The sequence below is a fragment of the Crocuta crocuta genome, unplaced genomic scaffold (genome assembly GCF_008692635.1).
Source record: "Crocuta crocuta isolate KB4526 unplaced genomic scaffold, BGI_CrCroc_1.0 scaffold126, whole genome shotgun sequence".
In the NCBI taxonomy this organism is placed as follows: domain Eukaryota; kingdom Metazoa; phylum Chordata; class Mammalia; order Carnivora; family Hyaenidae; genus Crocuta; species Crocuta crocuta.
The window spans coordinates 7309013-7333870 of NW_027531000.1; the positions used below are offsets into that span (position 1 = coordinate 7309013).

Here is a 24858-nt window from a genome sequence, read left to right on the forward strand (position 1 = left end):
GGGCCCTCATCTGATTACACTAGCACGTGGCAGCAGGGGCGGCTTGGAATTCGCCGGCCGAAAACCAAACCAAACCTTTTTTGTGGCATACTCTTTCTTATAGCCCTAGCTCCTGATAGGCAGCATTTGCCACACGATTTATTAAAAATTAAATGATCAGCCACAGCACAAAGAGGACACTGAAATCCTGGGATCGGAACAAGTGATAGGCACATGCCAAGCCCATAAGCATGATTCGGACCCACCCAGAGCACCGTGGTGGACGCGGTCTATGTGATGAAGGTAAGCCAGACGCCCAGTTTTTAAAAGAGACTTGCAGAGCAGCAAGGGAAAGGCCATGGAAGTCTGGGAACCCTGATGAAATTCCTATTTTGCTCCTGACCCATCAGGACGTACGTCTCATTATTCCATTTGCAGATGAAAGAACAGAGGCCCTAAGAAGTAAATGAACTTGCCCAAGGAACGTACTATGGCTGAAATGTGAATCAAATCCATGTGGTTCCAAATCACATGAACTTTTTCCTCATCACATCGCCTCACCTGGTCAATTAGGTTCAATTCTTCTTTATTCCTTGAGTAACCAGGGGAAACAAGATATTGGAAGGTCCTTCCTAAAACTTTAAGTTCCTAGAGAAGAGGACACTGAAGAACACTGCATGAAATGAAGACTTGAGTTTCACTCAAAATCGCCTCAGGTGAACATCACGACCAGCAGGTTAAGAATCTTTTCTGAGGTAGAATGGAAGGCAGGGCCACACGCGCACCTCACGCCTATAAAAGGCACATGTTCCTGCATCTTGGAGGTCACATTCTCTCAAGCCTCTGGTTTCTACTCTGACAATTCCTACTGCAGCAAGGGCCTCTCTCTTCTGTCCTCTGTACCAGCTCTCCTCGGACAAGTTCTCTGAGAAGTCTTCACCACCACCACCAGCAGCAGCACTGCACCCCACAGCCCACAGTGCTCAGGGCCCCTGGGACGTTCTTAGCATGGTGGCTGGGTGTTCCCAGGAACCCTGTTCACTGCTCTGGGACTTCTCCAGGCAGTACCGGAGTTCAAGTTTCCTTCCTCACTAGTACTTAGCACGCTGCCTTGCCTTTGAATTGCATATTCAAACAGATAACCACTCACTGATCCTTCACCTGATGCACGGGGCAGAAATGGCAGCAGTCAAGATGAGGGACACTGGAGGGGTTCAGAGCAGGTTCTACCGCCATGTCCCCTTGGTCTTCTCTTAAACATGGTGCCTTGGTCTCCTAATCAGTAAACAGGATTGAGGGTCTGGCTCAGCTCCTCACAGAGCTGTTGTCGGAGTAACAGGCAAAAAAAGATAAGGAAAGGCTGATACCGAAGAGTGGTTGAGAACATAATGGGGGCTCTGTTAGCATTCCCTCACTTCCCATCCCCCTACCCAGCTTCATTTCCTTCCAGGCACTCACTGTCCAGCAGACACATTATATATTTGGTTTTGCTTATCACCTGGCCCTGACCTACTAGGATAATAAGCCCACCAGGAGAGGACGCTTGTTTACTTCTCTGGGGTATACTGGCACCTAAGGCAGTAACTGGTATGCACAAGACCTCAGGTATTTCTCTGAATGAATGAATGCACAAATTAACAAGTGAATCAATGACCGAACTAACAAATACTGACTGGCCAACTTAGCATACAGTCTAGAAGACACCTGAGGGGGATGCCCTGGTGGCTCAGTCAGTTAAGCGTCCAACTTCAGCTCAGGTCACTATCTCGCCTTTCCCAAGTTGGAGCCCCACGTCAGGCTCTGTGCGGACAGCTCAGAGCCTGGAGTCTGCTTCGGATTCTGTATCTCCCTCTCTCTGCACCTCCCCCACACATGCTCTGCCTCTCTCAAAAATAAACAAACATTAAAAAAAAAATAGAAGACACTTGAGGGACATTAACAGAGATCAAGACCCTACACTGGCATTTGATGTTAATAATTACAGGGTTATTGCATTTTTTGTGTTAGTCACAAAGCAAAAGCAGCACCTGAAGAAAATTCCTAGACATGAATTTATTTTTGATATCATTCTAGGTGACAAAGGAGTCCTCTCACCCACACCGTACCTGTCCCCAGCTTCACCATTATTAATGCTGTGTGAACCCACACCCTCACCCACTGATGGAACTATATGCTTTAGCAGAGCCCTCTAGAAAGGCATAAAGGCTCTGTAAGAAAATCTATCACTCCAGTTGGCCAGCTGCCTAGCTTCAGGTTTCCCCAAAGGCTAGTCTTTGATTGATCAGTGGGCGGGGCCTTCCCACCCCCAAGGTAGCATGGTAGAGGCCAAGTAGGAGCCTCCAACTGCCCAAAAGGAAATAGCATTGTTTCCTCTGGGGCCAGGACTGGGGGAGTAGGAGGATCCCCACCTCCCACACTCCTCTCTGGATATGTTCCTTCGCATCCTGTAAATGAGTCTGCCTCCTTTTTTTGTCATATTCCTGGTTGTGGGCAATGTCAAGAAAACTTGGGCAGGAAGTAAAGACAAGATACAGGTCCTGAATTTTAGGATCACCATAGTTACCTGTTCAACTTGCTTGAAAACCCTAAGTCAAAAAACATCATGTGACTCTGTTCAATGTATGAGCTGGGTTTTGGTAAATTTTATGTCAAAAACTGGCATTTTTTAGAAAAGCTTTCCTCATAATGGAATTAAAACGTTTCATTTCACGCCACACATAACCACAATCTTGGTTCTACTGCAAATATTCTACATGATCTACAAATGCTCCTGAGTACTTTTTTCCTATTTTAAAAAAAAAAGGTCTTTGCATTCCTTTCTTCTCAATATCCAGTGGTGAGAAAAGTGATTTATCACCTGCCAGGGCCACTACTCACTATTCCCACCATAAACCCTTCCTTTGTGACAAAATCCTTATCTTAAAAGATAGCATCAACCATTACTGCTTTCTATGTCAGTGTCCTTTTATTTAAGAAGGACACGCTTCCTTCATTATAAATCCTTAAGCATATTAGTAGAAGACACATTCACAGCAAATGCCTTCGGTGGGAGGCAATCCAGCTCAAGCGACATTCTTGCTTCTAAGCAAGGGCAAAATCCCTAAGCAAACATGTTCTGCAGAGACTCTGTGCTCAAGTACATTTTTCAAAAACCAGTGGTCTGTGGTTGACGTCAGCTCCAGAGGGCCACATACCTTTTCAATCAAAGCCACAGCTGCCAGAGGGTGGGCCCTGCCTGGGAAAAGAGCCTTGAGGGCTCCATCCATCTCCAGGGAGCAAATGGGCCCACCTCATCAAGAGAGGCTGCCCCCAGGTTCACTTCCAAGTCAGCTGCTGAGAACCCCCGAGAGCAGAAGCCATGCCCTGAAACTTGGGCTGGTCACAAACGCTTCCCAAGTTCTGTTCGGTAACCGTAGTTTCCTCTCTCGCAGCCAACGCTGAGACGGAGTCACGACAGGACAAAGATGGAAGGCGGGGGTAGGTTTGATGAAAACATCCCAGGCAATGCTCTACTTAACGTGAGCAAGGGACAGCACGACTGTTCTCAGAAAATTAAGTAGGTTTGTGTCAACAGAATTTTGACTCACACATACATACAAATCTTAAAAATAACTTCATTTAGCATCTTACTTTTACAGGTATGCCAGCTGGACTGAAACAACTAGGATTCAGGTCTCTATAGTCATTCTCTCTTTTCAAACTTGGTAATAAAAAATAAAGTACCAAGTCTGTTGGCTCATAGCTATATGTTTTCTAACTCCGATTCTTTTTTAACTCTCTTTCAAAAATTTTCATAAGCTCTTCCAATGTATCAAAGTTTATGTAGTCAGATTGCTAGTTAATTCACTCTGTGGCTTGGAAATCCAATACTATGTTCTGTTCCAGTGGAGAAAAAAGTAAAGAAGTCCTAGATCGATTAATCACCAGGCTTAAAATATCATTAACTTCCATCTCCTCCTTCCTGTACATTTCTCTTCTTCTTCCACGGGCCAGCCTCAGGACCTCGCATGGATGTCAGAGAATCAAGCTATCTGGTGATCTCTATGTGAACAACTTCCATAAATCATACCATACATTCCAGCTGTCATTACAGCATACAACTCAACTGCAGCTGGTAGCTTCACCGGTCCAGGCATACCTGAGTCCCTGGTAGGAGTGAGTCAGCAATACTGAAAAGGAGACAACTGTCCCAAGGGAGCAAATAATCAGGTACTAATAGAAATAATCTGACGAACCCAAGAGGGGTCAGGCAAAGAGGAAGAAGCCTGATATTGCAAGAGCACTCTCCCCACAACTTTCTAATAAAAATGCAAATTCCTTTCTGTATTTGGGAAAACTATGTATAAATATACATATATGTGTGTGTACATATACACGTGCACGCACGTGTGTGTGCGTGTGTGTGTGTAAAAAACCTTGGATTTCAACAGTTCACCAGGAAACTTCAGGAGTTTTGAGAAGATTGTTCCTGGAGCTTTCACACTGGAGACCTCAGATAAACTGAGAAAATGCCACAAGCTCATTAGCAAAAGAGGAATTTTTAGCTATTCTTTTGTATCCCACAGTGTGTCCCAGGGACTATGGCTTATCTCAAATTCTATAGCAAGATACAGAGCGTGGTGATGGTGGTGGCTTGCATAAATGCTGATCAATGTTGCTGGCCCCAAAGGCCTCTCTGAGGTCCTTTGGTGACCATCTCTGGCAGTACAGGACCCTGGAGTTGATAGCGAAGCACGATCTCTAGGGCCTTCGGTTGCCTGGGAACAACAGAGCATATACAATGCACCTCAGGACTGACTGTTTTTATTCCAGGGTATACAGCAAAGGACAATGGAATGTAAGTGACCAGGAGGAGGAGGAGGAAAATAAGGGACAATGGCCTCTAAGACGAAATCTAACCACAGAGCTAGACCTATATATCAGAAGCAGTACTTTCTAGCCAAGATTAGCAAACCATAGACAGCAAACCAAATTTGGTTCACTGTCTGCTGTTGTTGTTTTCAATAAAGTTTTATTGGAATGAGTCATGCTCAGCTACCTATATATTGCCTCTGGCTATTTTCATACTAAGGTGGCCATGTTGAGTAGTTGCAGGAGAGACTATATGGGCTCCAAAGTTAAAAACATTCACTGTGTGACCCTTTACAGAGAGTAAACCCCCATTCAGTGATAAAATGCAAATGTTTGGGGCCATGTTCCTTCATGCAAATCTATAGAAGCCCTCCAAAAAATACCTCATAAAGCTTTATAAATGGCCAAAATCTTGTAAAATTGACCTCCCCATCCACATGGGTCATTACCACATTAACTCATGTTGTAACACTTGAAAAAAAAATCACAGCAAATACTCAAGGGTGTTTCCACCACACTCAGTATAAGCTGTTCACTTCTGCCTTTTCACAAGTGCAAACTTTTGGCTGCCAGGAAGCATATGTAGCTAGACTCCTGAGTACACCCTCTAGACATAAGTAGACTGCGGAAAACAAGAAGGCCTAAAATTAAAAGGGCAAATACTCTACTTTCTAACCTCACAGAGCAGTAACAGTTGCCAGGATTAATGAGCTGGCTCTAGCCCCATCCAGTATTTGACACTCAGCCTGTAAAGGGAAAAAAATATCCAACATTAATTACCTTCTAGGGCCGAAGGCTACCCTCCGAGTACATTCTAACTCCGGCTCTCAGAGCCCCTTGACCGCTAATCTCCTCAACATCAAGAAAACGTGCCCTAGGACAAAAGTGCCTTCTTGGCTTACAGCTCTACAAAGCTTCGAAAACCAAACTGAGTTTTTGACCATGCTAATTAGGCAGTGAGAGGCTGGACAGCTAAGGAAGCCCTCTTAGCTCACTCTCCTTCCCCAACACTGTTTAAAAACCAAAATGAAGTCAACGAGTTCAGTCAAGCAAGCACATTTTATTACTGCACCACAGCCAAAAGGCAGCAGCCGATACTGACTCCACCCACAAGACAAGAAGGAGATTTTTAAAACAAATTCAAGTTTTTCCCCTCCGCTGGCCCATTTCTATCTCCTGCAATAGTTCAGTCCTGTGCCGAACAATCGATTCATTTACAACCAGGTCGTACTATGGCACATTGTCAAGTATAACCAGGTTCTATACCTCTCAGTTCGCAAAAGGGATGTGATGAGAGGTTTCTTCTTTGAAGTGTGGTATGAGACAGCAAAGGCTTGGTTTCTAAAGGGAAAAGGTAGTAAGTTAACATACAGAAAATCTCTCAGCTCTGAAGGATGTCATCCTTCTTGCAAATACCATTTGCTTCTTGCAAATTTAACATGATCGCCTAAGAAAACAATGAACACAAACGGCATTATACGGCACCTGAAAGGAAAAAGAGGGGTTTATAATGACACAGCTACGTCTTAAGGAAGCTCACCGATGACCACAGATACAATATGTGTGCTGTTCACAGATCACAAAGGTGCCTGCAATGTTCTGGAGAAGCCATCTCTTCATGGGTGAGTCTAGTGTTAACACATCACACTTCGAAGCATCCCATTTCCAAGCCAAGGCTTCTTTCCAAAGCAGCATCTGTAGCCGGTGCAGTGACGTGACACACAAGAAAGCGTTGCTCCTGGAATGCACATCTCCTGTCTGGCTCCCAGAAATCTACCACGGTAACTCTCTCAAGGAGAAAGTTGAGAGATGGCAGGCAAGTCAAAGAGCAAACTCACCATCAAACTTGACAATACTACTGTGGGGCCAAAATACAATTGTGTGCTAAAATGATGAAGGGCTTGTGGAAGCTCAAGAACGTTTTAACAGAAAGTTCAGAACGAAGAAACAGAAAAGCATCTGACAAGCACACGCGCTGGGTTGTGGGGAGCGTACCACGGCAAATCAGGCCTAACCCCAGCCCCAGCTCTGCCACCTGTCAGACGATGGGATGGGAACAAGCCCTCTGTCTTCTCATTATACAAGCAGGAGACAGAATGCACCAATCTTCAAGGATCATCAGACAGCTTCCGTGGCTCTCCACCAATGTCACTCAAAATCAATTTTATAGCATAATGTCGCAGTAACCCCCTCAAACCAAAGTCTGTCTGGCTGCCAAGAACACTTACAGGGTCATGTCATCTGAAAGTCAGGATGAAACAGTACAGAAACAGAGGTAAGGGGCAGTATGATGGGGAAGGGAGGGAGGGAAGAAACCGGAAGGAAAACCCAATGAGACAGTTTAGTCCTTTTGCTGTCATTCTGCAAGAAGGGTGTCCTTGTGAAGAAATTACACTCACGTGCACTCAAGGACACATCTTGGCCTAGGGAATGGCCTACTTTCTGCCCAAGTCTTTCCTTTACCCTTCCTCCTCCCAAACTGGGGAGTTCAACTCTTCTGTTAAAAATTGGAGAACAAAGTCAAAGATGAGATGGATTAAAAACAATGCAGTTAGCAAACCTGAGGTAGGTGTTAGCCATGGCCATTCAAAACTAAAGCTATTGTTAAAGGACAGCCACCTACCTCAGTAAGTGCTGGCAGCTGAGCTAAACACCCTCAAGACCCGAGCTGTATTTTGCCTCCCCAGCCAATCCTCAAGTGAAGACGACTGGGGCTCTCTCCAGGTTGCCGTGTGCCAAACATCAGTGCCACAGATCCGACGTTTGAGCAGCAACCTTTCATGTGCTTTTCTCTGAATGTAAAAATACATGCATGACCCAAACTACAGAAATGTGGAGAAACAAGTTTTCAAGGTGATGCAAGTCAAATTCTAAGGACCCTGCCCGATACGAAGAAATGTCTTTTTTTAAGACCATTTACTGGTCAGGATAGAAGCATTAGCATCTAAAACAAGCTCCCTGAAACACCTGTTGAAATCAAACTTTAGCCTTTTCAAATTGTGCTTGATTAGTCAACTCACTGACTACTTTCATTGATAGACACCAATACCCATTTATCCTGTGTCCTGAGAAAGTGAGACTTCACAGAATTCTTATTTTGTTGGTGTGGGTAACTATGCATTTCATCATAGCTTTGAGAGCTATAAACAAAGAAATCAAAGTCATAGAGAGAAGTGCAATTTTTAGAGAGACAATCAAGAAACTGAATTATAAAGAGTACAAAAAAGTGAGGATAAAACCAAGTATAACACATACTCTCAAGATACTTATTTCTAAGGCCTCTATTAGTGTGGATTGTAAGGTTACCAAAGACATTCACTTTTACCGACCTTACTTTAATCTGCAGTGTGATATAATGTTTTGGAACATGACTAAATTAGGACTTTACTTAAATGGAGTCATTCACTTACTCTGGTTGACGCCTCATTCCATTAAAGGTCAATATGCATCCATTCATTGAAGCAAACAGGGTTTCCCTGCTTTCTAACTCCAGGAGAGAGCTTAGCAGAAGGATGCTCCCAAAGCATCCTTACAGAAAGAACCATATCAAGAGCCAAGGAGAGCTTGACTGGCCCAAGGGATCTGAATCGATTCTAGGACTGACTTCTGCACTGAGTGGGTCTCTACTCTATGACTAATTGCTGCACCGAGTCGGTCTCTGTACCAGGTTCTGTTCAAGGTCCTTTGATTCATTTACTGTTGAGACTGTAAAGTGAAAGAATGCATGTAAACCCCACACAGAGCCAGACATGGAGATGTTTACAAGATCTAGGATTAATAAATAACAACAGGAAAACAATGTTTATACAACCCACCCTGGAACTGATAGAATCCAGGTTCACGAACTTCCCCGAGTCAGACAGCTTCCTTTCTTCCCTACCCTATTCTTTGTTCCCAGGGAGGACACTCTACAAAATGGGTCAGGGTCCTCCCTCAGCTCCATTGGCGTAAGTCAACGGGACACAGCGAGGAGGAGCAAGGGAGGGAAGACCAATTCAGGTGTACGTATTTGTCCTTCCTCATGGGGTGGTCTCTTGACAGCGGAGGTCTATCTTCCAGAGTGGACTGTTCCTGTCTGGGCAGTCCCTCTCCATAGCGCCCCTTCCTTCTACCATCTGGTGGCTCCTTCCTGCCCTGCCGGACAAACTAAGTCACAGCACTGCTCCTAGCAGAGGATACTGCCCCACCTCTGTGTGTCCCCTACACCAGGAGTCAACAAACCATGGCCCATGAGCCAGATCCTGCCCAAAGTCTTTTTGGTGAATAAAGTTTTATTGGAAACCACACCCATTCATGTCTGTGCTGTCTATGGCTGCTTTTCACGCTTGAAGAGGATAGTTGAAATAGAGGCCGCACGGCCCCCCAAACTGAAAATATTTACAATCTGGCTCATTACAGAAAGATCTGCCCAACACTCTTCCCAGACCCTTGAAAGTAATACTTAACTTCCCTTTGATGTTTCCTATGTTAGATTATGCCATCTACTTATTCCTGGGATATTGCATGACACAGTCTTAACTACTTCTAGGATTTAGCTTTAGCTACTATAATTATTCCCATTTCATATGGAACAAAGAAGTTTAAGATTCATTTTGGAGAAACTATTTAGGTGAAAGGGAGTATAAACGAGTTTAAGGGGGAAAAAAAGCCAAAAAGCAGTTTACAGAGAGAGCGCGATTGACTGATTCATAGGTGAAGTGTATAAAATTTGTCAATTCAGGAACACCCAGGTGACTCAGGTTGGTTAAGCGTCTGACAGCTGTGCTGACAGCTCAGAGCCTGGAGCCTGCTTCAGATTCTGTGTCTCCCTCTCTCTCTGCCCTCCCCCCATTCATGCTCTGTCTCTGTCTCAAAAATAAACAAACATTAAAAAATAAATAAATAAATAAAAGTTGTCCATTCATTAATGATCCAGAGGATTTTCCTCTTCATTTAAAAGATAAATGAAGGGCAGCCAAGCATCTGAGTTTGCTTTGGCGACTGAGGAGGAACCTGCCCCCACTTGCCCATTTCCTGCTCTTGACGCTTGGATGTGAGGCACGTTAATACTTTGCGGAGTGAACTGGAAAACACTTTGCTCCAGAATTCTTTCTTCATTCATGAAGGATGTCAAACAATTTCATGGGCTCTTGGTTGGTGAACAGAGAGAGAGCTCCACCCCCTAATTTTGGATATGAACTCTGTAACACGTGGGTCCTATCCCAAAACAGCAATCTTTCAAGGCACGCTGAATTTGGAAGGCCCCACTCTGTGGGGTCCAAGACCAGTAAATGGCTACCGCTAGACAACATTAAGTAGCCATCAATTCAAACTTCCAGTTCCTCAGCATGGTAGACGTGCCAAGGCTTATGCAAACACTCCACGTTCTTTTTCTCCATTTACTGAGGCCTACAAGATTCATTTTATTTTTTTTTTAATATTTTTACTTATTTCTAGAGAGAGAGAGACAGCGTGAGCAGGGGAGGGTCAGAGAGAGAGGGGGAGACACAGACTCTGAAATAGGCTCCAGGCTCTGAGCTGGCAGTCAGCACAGAGCCCGACGCGGGGCTCGAACCCACCAACCGCGAGATCATGACCTAAGCGAAAGTCGGACGCTTAACCGACTAAGCCACCCAGGCGCCCCTACAAGATTCATTTTAAAGGTACTACTATTACTTTCATTTTTGGGGTGAGAAAATGAACATAAACAGGTACTGAGAACTCACCCCAATCTGTAAATGACAAAGTCTCAAGTTTATACCCTGCCTTTCTGAAGGAGGCACGCCAAAAACTGCCCCCCCCCACAAGAGGGGCTGTCACTCTGAGGGAAGGAAGAAGCCTGCTGTAGAAGATCTGACTATAGTCAGAGTGCAGCCCAGAGGTTATTTCATACACCACCGCCATCACTGTTCTTGGAGCTCCTGGTAGTTTCAAACTCTTACTGTGGTCCTGATTCTAGACGCCAGGCAGAGTGTCTGCTCCATGGAGTCTATGCCATTAGGTATGGGGCAGGTTTGGGGGGAGGCCATATTCACATCCACATTATGCTTCCTCAGACCTATATAGAAAAAGGGACAAGTGTCAAACCTCACCAGAGAAGCCAGGACTCCAGAGGAACTTATCCCAGGAAAGGAGGGTCCTTCCTGTCTCCCTAAATCTCCATCTATTGTTTTCCATGGTATTTGGCACCTCATACCTTCCAAATCTGTCATGTGAACTGTTCTTTGTGGATGTTCAATTGTCCAGTTGGAAAATGGAAAGCCCATTTGAGGACGGAGCTGGTTTTGGCTGAGGGAGAATAATGAGACAGAGACCGAGCACAGGCGGGGAAGGGTCAGAGAGAGAGGGAGGCACAGAATCTGAAACAGGCTCCAGGCTCTGAGCTAGCTGTCAGCACAGAACCCGACGTGGGACTCAAACCCACAAACCACGAGATCATGACCTGAGCCGAAGTTGGACTCTTTTTTTTTAATTTTTTTTTAATGTTTTTATTTCTAGGAGAGAGAGAGACAGCGTCAGCAGGGGAGGGTCAGAAAGAGGGAGTCACAGACTGAAACAGGCTCCAGGCTCTGAGCTGGCAGTCAGCACAGAGCCCGACGCGGGGCTCGAACCCACGAACCGCGAGATCATGACCTAAACGAAAGTCGGACGCTTAACCGACTAAGCCACCCAGGCGCCCCAGTTGGACTCTTAACCAACTGAGCCACCCAGGCGCCCCAGCAAACACAGAAATTCTTAACAGGCTCATGGATTGGTTCCAAGGAGTCTGAGTCCCGTAAAATTGTGAGTGCATGCACGTGAGGAAGGAGAAGCAATGAGCGAATATGAGAATATGAATTTTTTGACAAGAAGATCCACAACTCTCATCAGATCCTCACTGAGGGGTCTGTCTCCCCCAAACCACAAAGCATTACTGAGGTGAGCGCTAACACAGTCCCCTTGCCCTGGTGCGATCAAGCTCACGAGGCAGGCTGAGGGGGACGGGCAAACACATCAGCAGTTTGCTCCTGGTCCTCCTCCCGGGAGACCATCAGCCATGACTCTGCCTTACACATTACTCACCATTTACTCAGTGACCTTGTGACGTCACTATTCCCCACAGAGTGGAATCTGACACAAAGATGAGAAGGCTGGTCAGGACGCCGTCCAAAAGGTTTAGCTACTCAAGTAACACCAGGGTGTTTTCTGTGGCCATTTTACCTGTGAGGCAGTATCTTGACACACGGCCTAAGTCTCAAAACAGGGCTTTTATTTCATTGTGACCTCAGTCTGACTACAGAAAGTGCATACGGACCTCCCCATGTGCCGTATCTGTGGGTCTGGTAATTCCCCAAAAACGACTGTGCTCTGTAATTGTTATTTTTCCAGAGAGTGGTTTGAATTATATCTTGCTGCATAACAATGAAATTTACCTCAAACGAAATTCAGAAATCCAATACAGCCGCCTTTAGAGTATCCAGTCAACAACTTCCACATAACACCCCAGAAGCAACCAGCAATTGGTTTTATTTCAGTAAAATGTCCTTTCTGGGGGTAGAAAGAGGATGAATTCTGGAGTCTGAGGTTTGCCTGAGTATAAATTTTTAAGGTCAAACCTACTCCCATACACAGAACAGCCCTTGAAAAAGTATAAGCAACATAACTTTGGGATTCCTTTTCAAGAAGTGTGCACACGTGGGGGTGCGTGGGGGGTGCGTGTGTGTAGCTTTCTTCCACTCAGCTGAGGAGGGAAAGAGAACTGATGGTTTGCTCACTACGTTTGCCAGTTTTCCCCAAATTTTAAAATAACAAAAACAATCTCTGTGCCGTGACCATATGTTCTTTACACATTTTTTTTTTTTTTTTTTACCACAGAAACCCAATGATGAACACCCAACAATGTTACATTAAGCTTTGAATAAATGTGACTCTCTGCTTTTGGAAAATAAATCTTTCACACTGGCCCTGGAGTTTGTGTGGTATGTCTGTGTGTGGGTGTGAACGTATGGAAATCAAGTTATATATATTTTACTTGAAATCTTATTTCTTATTATAAAGAAATCATCTGCTCATTGTAGAAAACAAAACTGCAAAAATTATATGAATATATATAGTCCACGTAGTTCTGGGGATCCAAACCCTAGGACCAAAGGAAGTACATACGTACAAACACACGCTTATAGGGCTGTTCGCAGAGGCAAAAGTTGCAAAATAACTGAAGGATCTATCAATACGTGTGTCACAGAATAACCTGGGGTTACATTCATATGATGAAATCACACGCATCTATTAAAACCAATGACTGAAGTCTGTATCTATCTGTGATATGTACACAACACACCGTTAAAGAAATAAGTAAAAACTGAGTATAGTAGGATTCCATTTGTGTAAAGACCATGATCTAAAAAGAAAAGAAAAACCTAACATCCCATATGTGTGGTTATGTTCCTATTTTTGTATAAGTATGCAGAAGGCTGTGGAAGGCTATGTGCCAGGCTCAAACACTGCTCAGCTCACCACACAGAGTCAGAAAAGGCAAGGAAGGTAGGCAGAGAATGATCTTCCTCATTTTAAAACTTCACTGGTTCAGGGGCACCTGGAGGGCTCAGTCGGTTCAGCATCTGACTTCTGCTCACGTCATGATCTTGCAGTCTGTGAGTTTGAGCCCTACATGGGGCTCTGTGCTGGCAGCTTGGAGCCTGGAGCCTACTTTGGATTCTGTGTCTCCCATTCTCTCTCTGCCCCCACCCCCCCACTCGCACACTGTCTCTCTCTCAAAAATAAATAAGGATTAAAAATATAATACTAATAGAATAAAACTTCATTGGTTCAATGATTCAGGCAACTGCACATAACTTTACAATCTGGGTGGTGGTGTGTTCAATAAAAGACGTTTTTCTAAACAGAAAGAGAGAAAGACAACTAAATATTATAATAAAAAGATCTCAGAAGCCACCCCCTTCCACCCTCTAAGGTAGGCCATTACTAACAACTTGTATACAAATTTCCATTATTGACCATACCTACACTTTAGCAACTTTACTCAATGAAATATTTTAATACAATATTAATTAGAATATACATGTGATATATGCATCACATATATAGTTTTTTAAAATGTTTATTCACTTAACAAGGCTTAATCATGTTTGCACAGGCATGGAGTCAGGCTGGATAGAAAGTGACAGAGCCTGGGGCACCTGGGTGGCTCAGTCGGTTAAGCATCCGGCTTCAGCTCAGGTCATGATCTCATGGTTCGTGGGTTCGAGCCCCGCGTCGGGCTCTGTGCTGACTGCCAGCTCAGAGCCTGGAGCCTGTTTCAGATTCTGTGTCTCCCTCTCTCTCTGACCCTCCCCTGCTCATGCTGTCTCTCTCTCAGAAACAAATAAAACATTAAAAAAAAAAAAAAAAGAAAGTGACAGAGCCAGATGGCTGACAGTCCCCAGGATGGGGACTAATTAAGGGCTAGATAAGGCAATGACCTGAGTCTCTGTGGTGTCTGCTGGGAATAGGAAACAAGGCCCCCTGCTGTTACAGGGCTGTGTGAATGATACTAAAGTCTTTAACCAAGTCCACACCCTGACACCCAACAGGTGCTCAACAAATGGAAACCATCAGTAAGAATGACTCAATAGTAATAATGTCACTGAGTGCTTGTCATGTGCGAAGAACTCTTCTAATGGCTTCTAAAAACTTAAGACGTATTAACTCATTTCACTCACACACTTAACTTCTGAGATAGATGCTATTACCCTCATTTTTCCGACAAGAAAATGAAGGTCCAGAGAAGTGAAGTACCTTGCGCAAGGCTACACAGCTAAGAGTATCAGAGCTGGGATTCAAACCCAAGCAGCTAGTTTATTCTTACCCACTACATACACACTACCATTCAAATACTGTGGTTGCAGAAGTGCTTTGGGGACGGGAAATTCTCCTACAGGATCATCTGTGTGTATCTTGGACCAAGTGCTACAGCTGAAACGGCCTCAAGCCAGCAGTCCATTTTCTCAGCGCCAGTCCCCAGGCCTTTTCATGTGGGGACATACGTGTGCACTCACCTGGCCACCCCAAACTAGCCCCTCCATGATGTCAGCACTCTCTGCCCATCTCTGCCCATGTGTCCTGCCTGCTATGCTCTGCAAAGGGGCCCGGTTGGCCAGGAGCTTCTCCTTCCCCGGAAGTACTTCCAGCACTCAAACCAAACTTTAAGCTGAGGACGGATGCCTCAAGTAACATAGGACAAGGTAACCTCAAGGGCTACGCTCACTTGAATGACACCGCTCTTCACCAAGTCGCCTACAGCATCTGCATCCCAGCTGCATGGCTCCAACAGTGAGTGTCCCGTCAGCTGATGGTGGAATGAATGGTCCCCTATCAGGCTCCAAAAGATTTTCCCCCCACAGGAAACTTTCAGTGTGAGGCTGCCTCCACCTTCCAGAGAGACATTTGAGGTTTCCGCTGGCCGGCATATAAATGCACAAGCAAACGCACGACTCTAAACAAGTGTAGCTTCTCTTCTTGGCTCAAGTGCTCAACAGAGAAAATTAAGATAGTTGTTCTATTTTAGTAGTCTCAGCATTCCAAAGCTTAGGAATTCGTGTTTTAAAAGTTTCCGTTAGCAGATGTTCCTCGGAAACACAGCAGGAAATGCCTATTAAGAAATTTGTATCTGATGTCTTCACTTGTATTAACATTTACATTGTTTTTAGTTTTATTATTCCTTCTATGAGGCCACTCCTCTATTTCCAGCTTGTCATCCTTTTCTCGTTATTTCAGCGCAGAACACACATCGCACTTGTCTCAGAAGAAAGGTTAACAGCAGAAAGGTAACATGTATCTGTTTAGTCCTAGAGGCTTCAAACATCATCTCTCTCAACAGATCCCTCCTGGGGGATTGGCTGGGGGTAAAGGAGCGGTGAAAACCATCCCTCAGGCCTTTCTTTAATGCTTCATTTATATTCCCCTCTAAAGCCCTCAGAAAGTTCCACTGAGGTTTACTGCTTCACTGACAAGTTGGCTTAATCAAGCAATTGTGGCAAAGGAATTATTTCCTGGAACATGTACGAAAATTCCATGGCAACACTAGTGGCTGAACTTTCATCTAACAAAATTGCACACTTCAAATAGAAGTGAGGGAAAGCATCTTCCACAACTTGCTGGAAGTTGGTATCCATTTTATGTTCCTAAAATGGGGCCCCATAGAAGACCAAGGTCAAGGAGACAGAAGACAAAGATGACCAGTGTTATTTATTATCCAAACATGACAGCAAAGGCTTCTTAAGCAAAATGCACAACTGCTATAAATAAATACAAATTTTACCTCACATAAATTTAATTAACTGGAGGTAACATAGTTCCCTAATCTTACTGCTGATCATGACCGAGAAAAAGGGTTTACTTAGGGGCACCTGGGTGACTGAGTCAGTTAAGCATCTGACTTCCCTCATGGGGCTCTGTGCTGACAGCTCAGAGCATGGAGCCTGTTTCAGATTCTGTGTCTCCCTCTCTGTTTGCCCCTCCCCTGCTTGTGTGCTCTCTCTCTCAAAAATAAATTAAAAATAAAATTTTTTTTAAGAAAAAGGGTACTTAAAGATTAAAATTCATAAATGCAGCAGTTTTTTCTTAAGGTTTATAAAAACTAATGCAGTATATCAAAAATTGAACTTTTTATTTTCTTCAGCTACCATTAATCTTTTCTTTTCTTTTTTCAAAAGGGGCAAAAATAGGGCCTCCTCACGATTTTCCTCTGGCAAGCCAATTTACTCGTTTCCAAATAAAGGAACTACTCCTAAATCCTGCCGGCACTGACAGCAAGGTCTATTTTAAGCCACTGCTATTCTCGTATGGACAACTGGCAGATTCCACCTGTCTGCAGGAGGTGTTGTCAAAGTATCAAATGCCCCCGAGACCTCATGACATACTGTCACCTGCCTCTAATGCTTCTAATGTTAGACCTCCTGCAATTTTACCCTCAGAAGTGGATCATGTGATTTGAAAATCTATTTCCAGTCAGGCAATAGATCTTTACTGATCGAATACTCCACACCAGGTACAGTGGAAGGTCCCAGGAATACAGCAGATACACAGCTCCGTCATTGTGTCTCCGTTCTCACAAGCGTGTCCTCACACGGAACTCTCCTTCGTCCTTCCTTAATGACCTATGAACCCCAGAGGGATGCCTCACCAGTGGGGTCTAACAAATGCTGCATTGAGAAGCCTATCGGGGTACAGCTTAGAAACATCCCCACAGACTCTGGAAGGCAAAGATGACCCCCGTCACACAAAGCATCCACCCCAAGCCTCAGGCAGACACAAGTCTCCTCAATGGACAGAGATGACCCTGCACATGAAAGCTTCACTCTTGGAAACAAATGATGCTTCCAAAGACTGAACTTCGGTCCCTTTGTGGTAAGTCTATTATGACACAAGTGACCACCAACTAATGCCATCCATCTGCTGGTGGCGTGCGGAGCCCGTGAACCTGGCCACAGGCAAGAACTTTGTAAGTGAAAAGTTGACAGGTAATGAGACTTATTTTTGCAAATACAGTCATACATTCTAATACCATATTTGATTCCATCCTTCCAGTAAGAGGCTGAGACTTAGAGACGCTATCAGCCAATGTGACAGATTCCACGGGATAATATCTGAAAAAGACATCTATCAACATGGAAGTTATCAACGTGTTCTGTCCTCCAGAGCAGAATGTTTTTAACTGCTGGCCACTGCCCTTCAGTGAGCCATGCAATCAACTGAGTGGGTGGCAAAGAGCATGAAAACAAGACAGGAATAAAACAGAAACACCGGACTGCTGCGTGTAGTTAAGTAGCTCTCATCAACATTTTTTTCAGTGTTTGTGCACCAGGACCCACTGTCACCTGTTTGTGGACATAAAGCCAATTTCTTTCTGTGAGGCTCTGGTAGAGCAGCCTCCACAAGGAGCTGTTCCCGCAGGCGTTTTCACGACGGAAGTACAGGTGACATGGTGTTACATTAGTTGCATAACATAGTTGAAGAACACAGTGATTCTCTGATAAATCTATACGTTATGCTGTGCCCACCACAAGTGTAGCTCCCTTCTGTCACCACACAGTCCTATTACAATGCCACCGACTATATTTCCTACGCTGTACCTTTCATTCCCGTGACTTATTCATTCCGTAACTCAAGCAGTTCTTAGATCGAGATCTGGGTTGCATCAATCGACAAATGTTCATACTGCAAACAGCTACGACTGGAACGCCTACAGACAGCACAGTTATTTTTTTAATGTATAAAAGTTGATCAAAGATGGACTCCCTCATTTGTGGCTTTTGACACGAATATTTACCTTTTGCCTCTGAAATTCTTTAACAATGATGGAATTCTTTTTCTCTGTAGTGGATTCTAATCTCTAAACGCTCCTCATTCCTCAACCAAGCAAACCTAAGTAGCTGCACAAAGCAGTTAGCTCAGCCTGGCTCATGGCCACACAGGCAAGATGAAGTCAGGAACAGGTGACATTTACTGTCGGTGGTTCTTGGGACTATGCTATTCAAGGACCTTGACTGACATTATGTGCACACCGTTCTGTTGTAAATTTCCAACCAATGTGGAGGGGACAGATTCAATATGGGGCCTAAATGTCTGTAACATCATTTTTAGAAATAAAATGACTAGGTGTGACATACATACAAGAAGTGAATAAACCTTAAGTGTACATCCTGATGCATTTTCAGTTTGAGTGCACTCATTAACTGTGACCCAAATGAAGACTAGAATGGGGTCCACACCCCAAAGCTCTCCTGGGGCTTGCTTCCTGTCATCATCCTTATGAATGCGGAGAATAATTTTGCTCTTAAAGAGAAAGCAAGGTTCAGGATCAGTGATCAGCCAGCCACAGTACAAGCTGAAATTTACCAACTCTACCCTTTAAGTTTTTATTTTTACTGCTATCTTCTCTTTACATTGCATGAAAATGACTTTCTGCTTACAATCATGACACTGTCTCCTTTTAAAATAAGTTTTAAGTTAAACAAAGGTATGTTGCTTTAAAAAATCTTAGGCATTTCACAAAAACAGGTGGTACATAGATGGTAAAAACCAAGCGGGCGGTAGATGACTGAAGTTTGAGAAACACTCGTTTAGGTTTGCTGATAGGTATGAAATGCTCAACAGGCCTAACTGACCATCCATCACTCCGATTTTCTAAACGTGAGGGTGGATTCTCTCTCCTGCCCCGAGGTGTATCACAAGGACTAATTTCCTCTCCTGCATATGTTTATAAAAGTTGCATGGCTGGTGCTTCAGGGAAATAATACGAGGTTCTTTTTACACCCCCTGGTTTGTATTTCTCCCTCCCATGCATCATGCTCAATCAAGACTGGAATAAAAGGATTCAGAATGAAAGGAAGCTTATCAGATTTTTCTTTTCCTAAATCTCCGTTTTAAGTTTTGAAAGTTCACCTAGAACTGTTTGTAACAAAAGGCTACCAACAGCTCCTTTAATGTTCTAATTATGGCAAAAACAATGGACGCCTATCTGTGCTTAACTTTCAAACAAACAAGGGGAAAGGAAAATATTTCAATAGGAATAGCAACTTCCTTTCTTCTTCTCTTCTCTCTGAATTAGCCTAATTCCCTGTATGTTCTATTAAATCTAATTAGTTCAGCAGATGAGACTGCATTTCACTTACAGGACTGAGTTTATAAGACAAAGTAACACATTTACCTATGAATAGGCTTCACATGTAATTAAGTCACCTTGTCAAAACAAAGATCTCCTTGCCTTCACTTTACATAATACTATCTGGCCACAGGATTCTCCTTTCATTTCTTACAAAGTATCAACAAAGGTTACCAAACAAAGACTATATTAAAAACAGCTTAGAACTTCAATTGGTGCTGGGTCTCCAATGAGTGACTCACACAAAATAAAACCAAAATCTCTCAAATTACGTGAATTGAAGGAAGCGCTGTGTATTCAGGCATACATACTTACCCACAGATTCATATTCATACGTAGTCATACAGACACATATATGTAAAGCCTTTTATTTTACAAGCTCTTTAGTCCGTCTAAAAAAATCTTATTTGTCAAAACACAGTAAATTAAAGGACTCTGGCTAATAATAAAGTTCCAGTGTCATTTAGAACTTCATGAAAACCCCAACGCCAAGATTAAGGCAACATTTCTGTGAAAATGATACCACCCAACTCACCATTTACCATCTTATGTGACTTAACTTTCCCTCTGCTGGTTCATATACCAAAGGAAATTAATTCTCTAGGTACCAAGGTGCTGATTAGGACAGCCAAACGGAGAAATTAAAAACGTCACCAGCTTTTGATACCATTATCGCTAGTCCTTTAGAAGGAAAGGATAAAGTAGTTCTTTCCAATTTTCAAACTTACCTTTTAATCAGTGAAGAAAATTAAGATGTTGTTTTATTGATAGCATTAGGAGCTTTCAATAAAAATATGATGAAATACTTTTTTTCTGGCTTGATTCCTCCTCCTCTACAATTCCTTTACCACCAGCAATTCTCTTCGAAGTCACCATAAACATCAATCCTCACCCAACGTTCTTATAAGCATATTTCCAAAAATGATATAAAGCATTAGAAGTCCATTAACAATGCGGCAACAAAATCATACTTAATCCTATTGTATTTGAGCTGCTCCCACTTAAGACAGTTTAAAAACAAGTAATAAATAGTTGTCCCATATGCAATTTCCAGTCCCCATCAGATTTCGGCACAGAGCCGACTGTAGCTCTTCCTTTCTGTCAAGACAATGCTTCCTGGGGCACCTGAGTGGCACAGTGAGTTAAGCGTCCAACTTTGACTCAGGTCGTGATCTTTAAGGCTTGTGAGTTCGAGCCCCCACATCGGGCTCTGTGTTGACAGCTCAGAGCCTAGAGCCTGCTTCAGAGTCTGTGTCCTCTCTCTGCCCTTCCACTGCTCACTCTCTGTCTCTCTCTCAAAAATAAACCTCACTAAAACAATTTTTTTTTTTAAAAGAGTAAGGGTTTCTAGTTTCATCTCTATACTTTATTGTATTTTTCAATTTTTCTACCTTGGTGCATCACATTGGCATCAAGATACAGAGAGAAATTAAATAACTTGTCATCTTAACAGAAGAGGTAGTCAAAGAAACTCTCCACAGTTTTAAGAAATTCCCAATATTCTTCATAAGTCAACTTAAAAATGGAAGTCTTACTCTGTTCTGGCATTTTAAAATAGCTGGTATTAAACACGCAATCGTTTTACTTTATTTTTAGAACACTGAAGTCAGCACATATGCAACGAATTACCATGTTGTTCGCACTATGATGTAAATTAAGAATTATTTCTGATTGATCAATTACTGTGATTTATATGGCCTTAGGAAGTGACATCTCATTCTCCATCCAGATTCAAAGAGTCACTAACTTAAAAAAGAACTCTAAAACAAATTACAATGATCTATTCACAACTGTAACTTCAGGCTCACAGAACGGTGTCCTACAACCATCATCAAAGCAAGAGCTCGCTGCAAGGTCCCTCCAGGCCAGCCTCTACACAACTACAGGCAACGACCCAGCAAAGCTTACCACCTGGCGGGTGTTTATTCTGAGCCAAATTTATAGTATTTGGACACATGCATTCTTTTCTTTACTACAGCAACCTCATAATAGGTGTAATAGTGTCTGTATTTTACAGAAGATCGCAATGCTCAGAAACAATAACACACTTGAGCAAGGTCACAAGGGTAGTCTAACAATTAATAAAGGGAAACTTCGCTAAAGACGACTTGAGACGGTACAAAGAGAGGCTGGTAGAGAAGAGCTGTGCTGCTCAAGGTCAGTTATAAGAATCGTCAATTACAAAGTGCGCCTGAGTGGTTCAGTCGGTTAAGTGACTTACTTCAGTTCAAGTCATGATCTCAAGGTTCATGAGTTTGAGCCCTGGATCGGGCTCTGTATGGACCTCTCAGAGCCTGGAGCCTGCTTTAGATTCTGTGTCTCCCTCCCTCCATGCCCCTCCCCCACTCACATTCTGTCTCTCTCTCAAAAATAAATATTAAAAACATTTTTTAGAAGAACTTTTACTTACAGAACCCTACAAGAAAAATCCCAGTAGGGAAAGATATATATCTCCTACAAGAAATCAAATACCCCTGCAACTCAGATGAGAAATCATCACCCTCAATTCTTGATTCCCTTTAATGGAATTTTATTCAAAACAACTCCTCCCAACTTCCTCCTCCTTTTCCTTACAATAATGTTCCTCGCTTTGGTTGGCTAGACTTGCCTATAGATTTGCCGTAGCTTACTTATGCCACCTTCCAATTCTCTGCTCTTCCCAGATAAACCCATCTTTTGCTGGAAAAACAGCTGGCAGTTTTAAGGTTAACAATAGCAAATGGTAGGACTAGAATTTCAAATCTGGTCTGATTCCAGAGTCTGTGATTCGGAGCCACTCTATGTGCTGACCCCTAGTGTCAGTCATCTTGCTGTATATACTGGCCTTATGGGTAAACGCCCTACAGGCAGGGGCCACATTTTAGCTCTCTATGGATCCTCATCTCTCTCGTATTATGGGAAATTCAATGCACATCCAGAAAGTATACAAATGCTAGCCAAGGGCTTCTCTTCTACCAATATTCTAAGAATCACACAACATAAAGATTTTTTTAAGGCTTTATTTTTATTTTGAGAGAGAGAGAGAGAAGCCTGTGAGCTGGGGAGTGGGACAAAGGGACAGGGAAAGAGAGAATCTTAAGTAGGCTCCACACTCACTGCTGAGGCTGACATGGAGCTCCATCCCACCACCCTGGGATCATGACCTGAGCTGAAATCAGCAGTTGGACACTCATCAGACTGGGCCACCGGGGAGTTCCCACAACATGAAGATTTTTAATAAGCCACAACCATCTCATTCTATATAATCATCCTCCTCCCAAATTTTTAAACAAACACCTAATTATTTTTTAGATAGGAGTTCCAAGTGTCTGGCTAACGAATTCTCAAATCACTATGTCTGTTTTTAGCCTCTACTTCAAAGCTGTAATCATCAAAACACTATGGTATTGGCCCAAAAACAGACATGGAGACCAATGGACTAGAATAGAGGACCCAGACTTGGACCCGCAAATGTATGGCCAACTAATCTTTGACAAACCAGGAAAAGAGTATCCAGTGGAAAAAAGTCTTTTTAGCAAAAGGTGCTGGGAGAACTGAATAGCAATATGCACAAGAATGAAACTAGACCAGTTTCTTACACCACACACAAAAACCAACTTAAAATGGACGAAAGACCTAAATGTGAGACAGGAAGCCATCAAAACCCTCGAGGAGAAAACAGGCAACAACCTCTTTGACCTCAGCCACAGCAATTTCTTGCTCCACACATCTCCAAAGGCAAGGGAATTAAAAGCAAAAATGAACGATTGGGACCTCATCAAGATAAAAAAAACTTCTGCACTGCAAAGGAAACAATCAACAAAACTAAAAGGCAACTGACAATGGGAAAAGATATTTGCAAATGATGTATTGGATAAAGAGGTTAGTGTCCAAAATGTGTAAAGAAGTTACCAAATTCAACACACACACAAACCCAAAAAAAACCCAGGGAAGAAATGGGCAAAAGACACGAATAGACACTATTCCAAAGAAGACATCCAGATGGCCAAGAGACACATGAAAAGTTACTCAACATCACTCATCATCAGAGAAATACAAACCAAAACCACACTGAGATACCACCTCACACTGGGCAGAGTGGCTAAAATTAACAACTAAAGAAACAACAGATGCTGGCGAGGATGTGGAGAAACAGGAACCCTCTTGTGCTGTTGGTCGGAACGCAAACTGGTGCAGCCGCTCTGGAAAACAGTGTGGAACCTCCTCAAAAATTAACAATAGAACTACCCTATGACCCAGCAATAGCACTGCTAGGAATTTACCCACAGGATACGGGAGTGCTGATGCATAGGGGCACATGGACCCCAACGTTTATAGCTTTCAACAATAGCCAAATTATGGAAAGAACCTAAATGTCCATCTACTGATGAATGGATAAAGAAGATGTGGTTTATATATACAATGGAATACTACTTGGCAATGAGAAAGAATGAAATCATGCCATTTCAGCAACATGGATGGAATCAAAAGGTATTATCCTAAATGAAATATGTCAGTGAAACAAAGACAGACACCAAACGTTTTTACTCATATGTGCAACTTGAGAAACTTAACAGAAAACCATGGCAGAAGGGAAGGGGAAAAAATAGTTACGGGGTTGGGGGTGGGGGAGGCAAACCATAAGAGACTCATAAATATAGAGAAGAAACTGAGGGTGGATGGGGGGGTGGGGGGGAGGGAAAACAGATGATGAGCATGGAGGAGGGCACTTGCTGGGATGAGCACTGGGTGTTGTACGTAAGCAATGAATTGCAGGAATCTACCCCCAAAACCAAGAGCACACTGTACACACTGTATGTTAGCCAGTCTGACAATAAATTACATTAAAAATAAACAAAATAAAATAGAAACTCTCACAGCAAAAAAAAAAAATCATGATGTCTGGAAACACAGGATTTCTTAGCAACAATCGTTCCGTGAAAAGAATAAAAATTGTTTTGATTAGGGACTGTCAAAATTGATTTTGTACCTCCAGAGTTTCTGCAAGAACTGAAAAATAAGCAATACATGTATTTAACAGGTTTTAAAATGCACGGGAAGGTCTGTTTTGACAAGTGGAAGAGCGGCTACACAACCAGCGTTTGTAGGCTTTCAGTCCTCCTGACCCGGGAGAGCTGTCAAGTGACTCCCTCAGACCAGCAGGAAAAGAGGAAGTGATGAAAGATGGAAATTAAGTGAATCAGAAGAGCTAAAAAGACAGCAGGGAGTGCCACCCTCAGGAGAAAAGGGATGGGACACAGACTCCGTGGAGTTCAAACGGCTATCAAAATAGACAAAGACAGGATAAAAGGCAAAGGTCTCTTTGGAGCGGTGTGGCACTCAGTGTGGCGAAGGCAGACGGGCTCTGTCCCAGCTGCTCTCCCCAGTGCGGCTCCTGGGAACCATTCATCATCATTACAGGAGAT

The 24858-nt window shown here is 43.2% G+C and overlaps 1 protein-coding gene and 1 long non-coding RNA gene across 2 annotated transcripts in view; both read right to left on the minus strand.

Annotated features, from left to right (window-relative positions):
- PDZRN3 (PDZ domain containing ring finger 3) overlaps positions 1-24858 on the minus strand; it is a 242308-nt gene that overhangs the window by 185678 nt on the left and 31772 nt on the right.
- Positions 10545-11991, minus strand: LOC144236934 (uncharacterized). The gene is made up of 2 exons (XR_013336698.1): positions 11872-11991; positions 10545-10867 (listed from the first exon to the last, which is right to left on the minus strand). It is a non-coding gene; the product is annotated as an uncharacterized LOC144236934 (long non-coding RNA).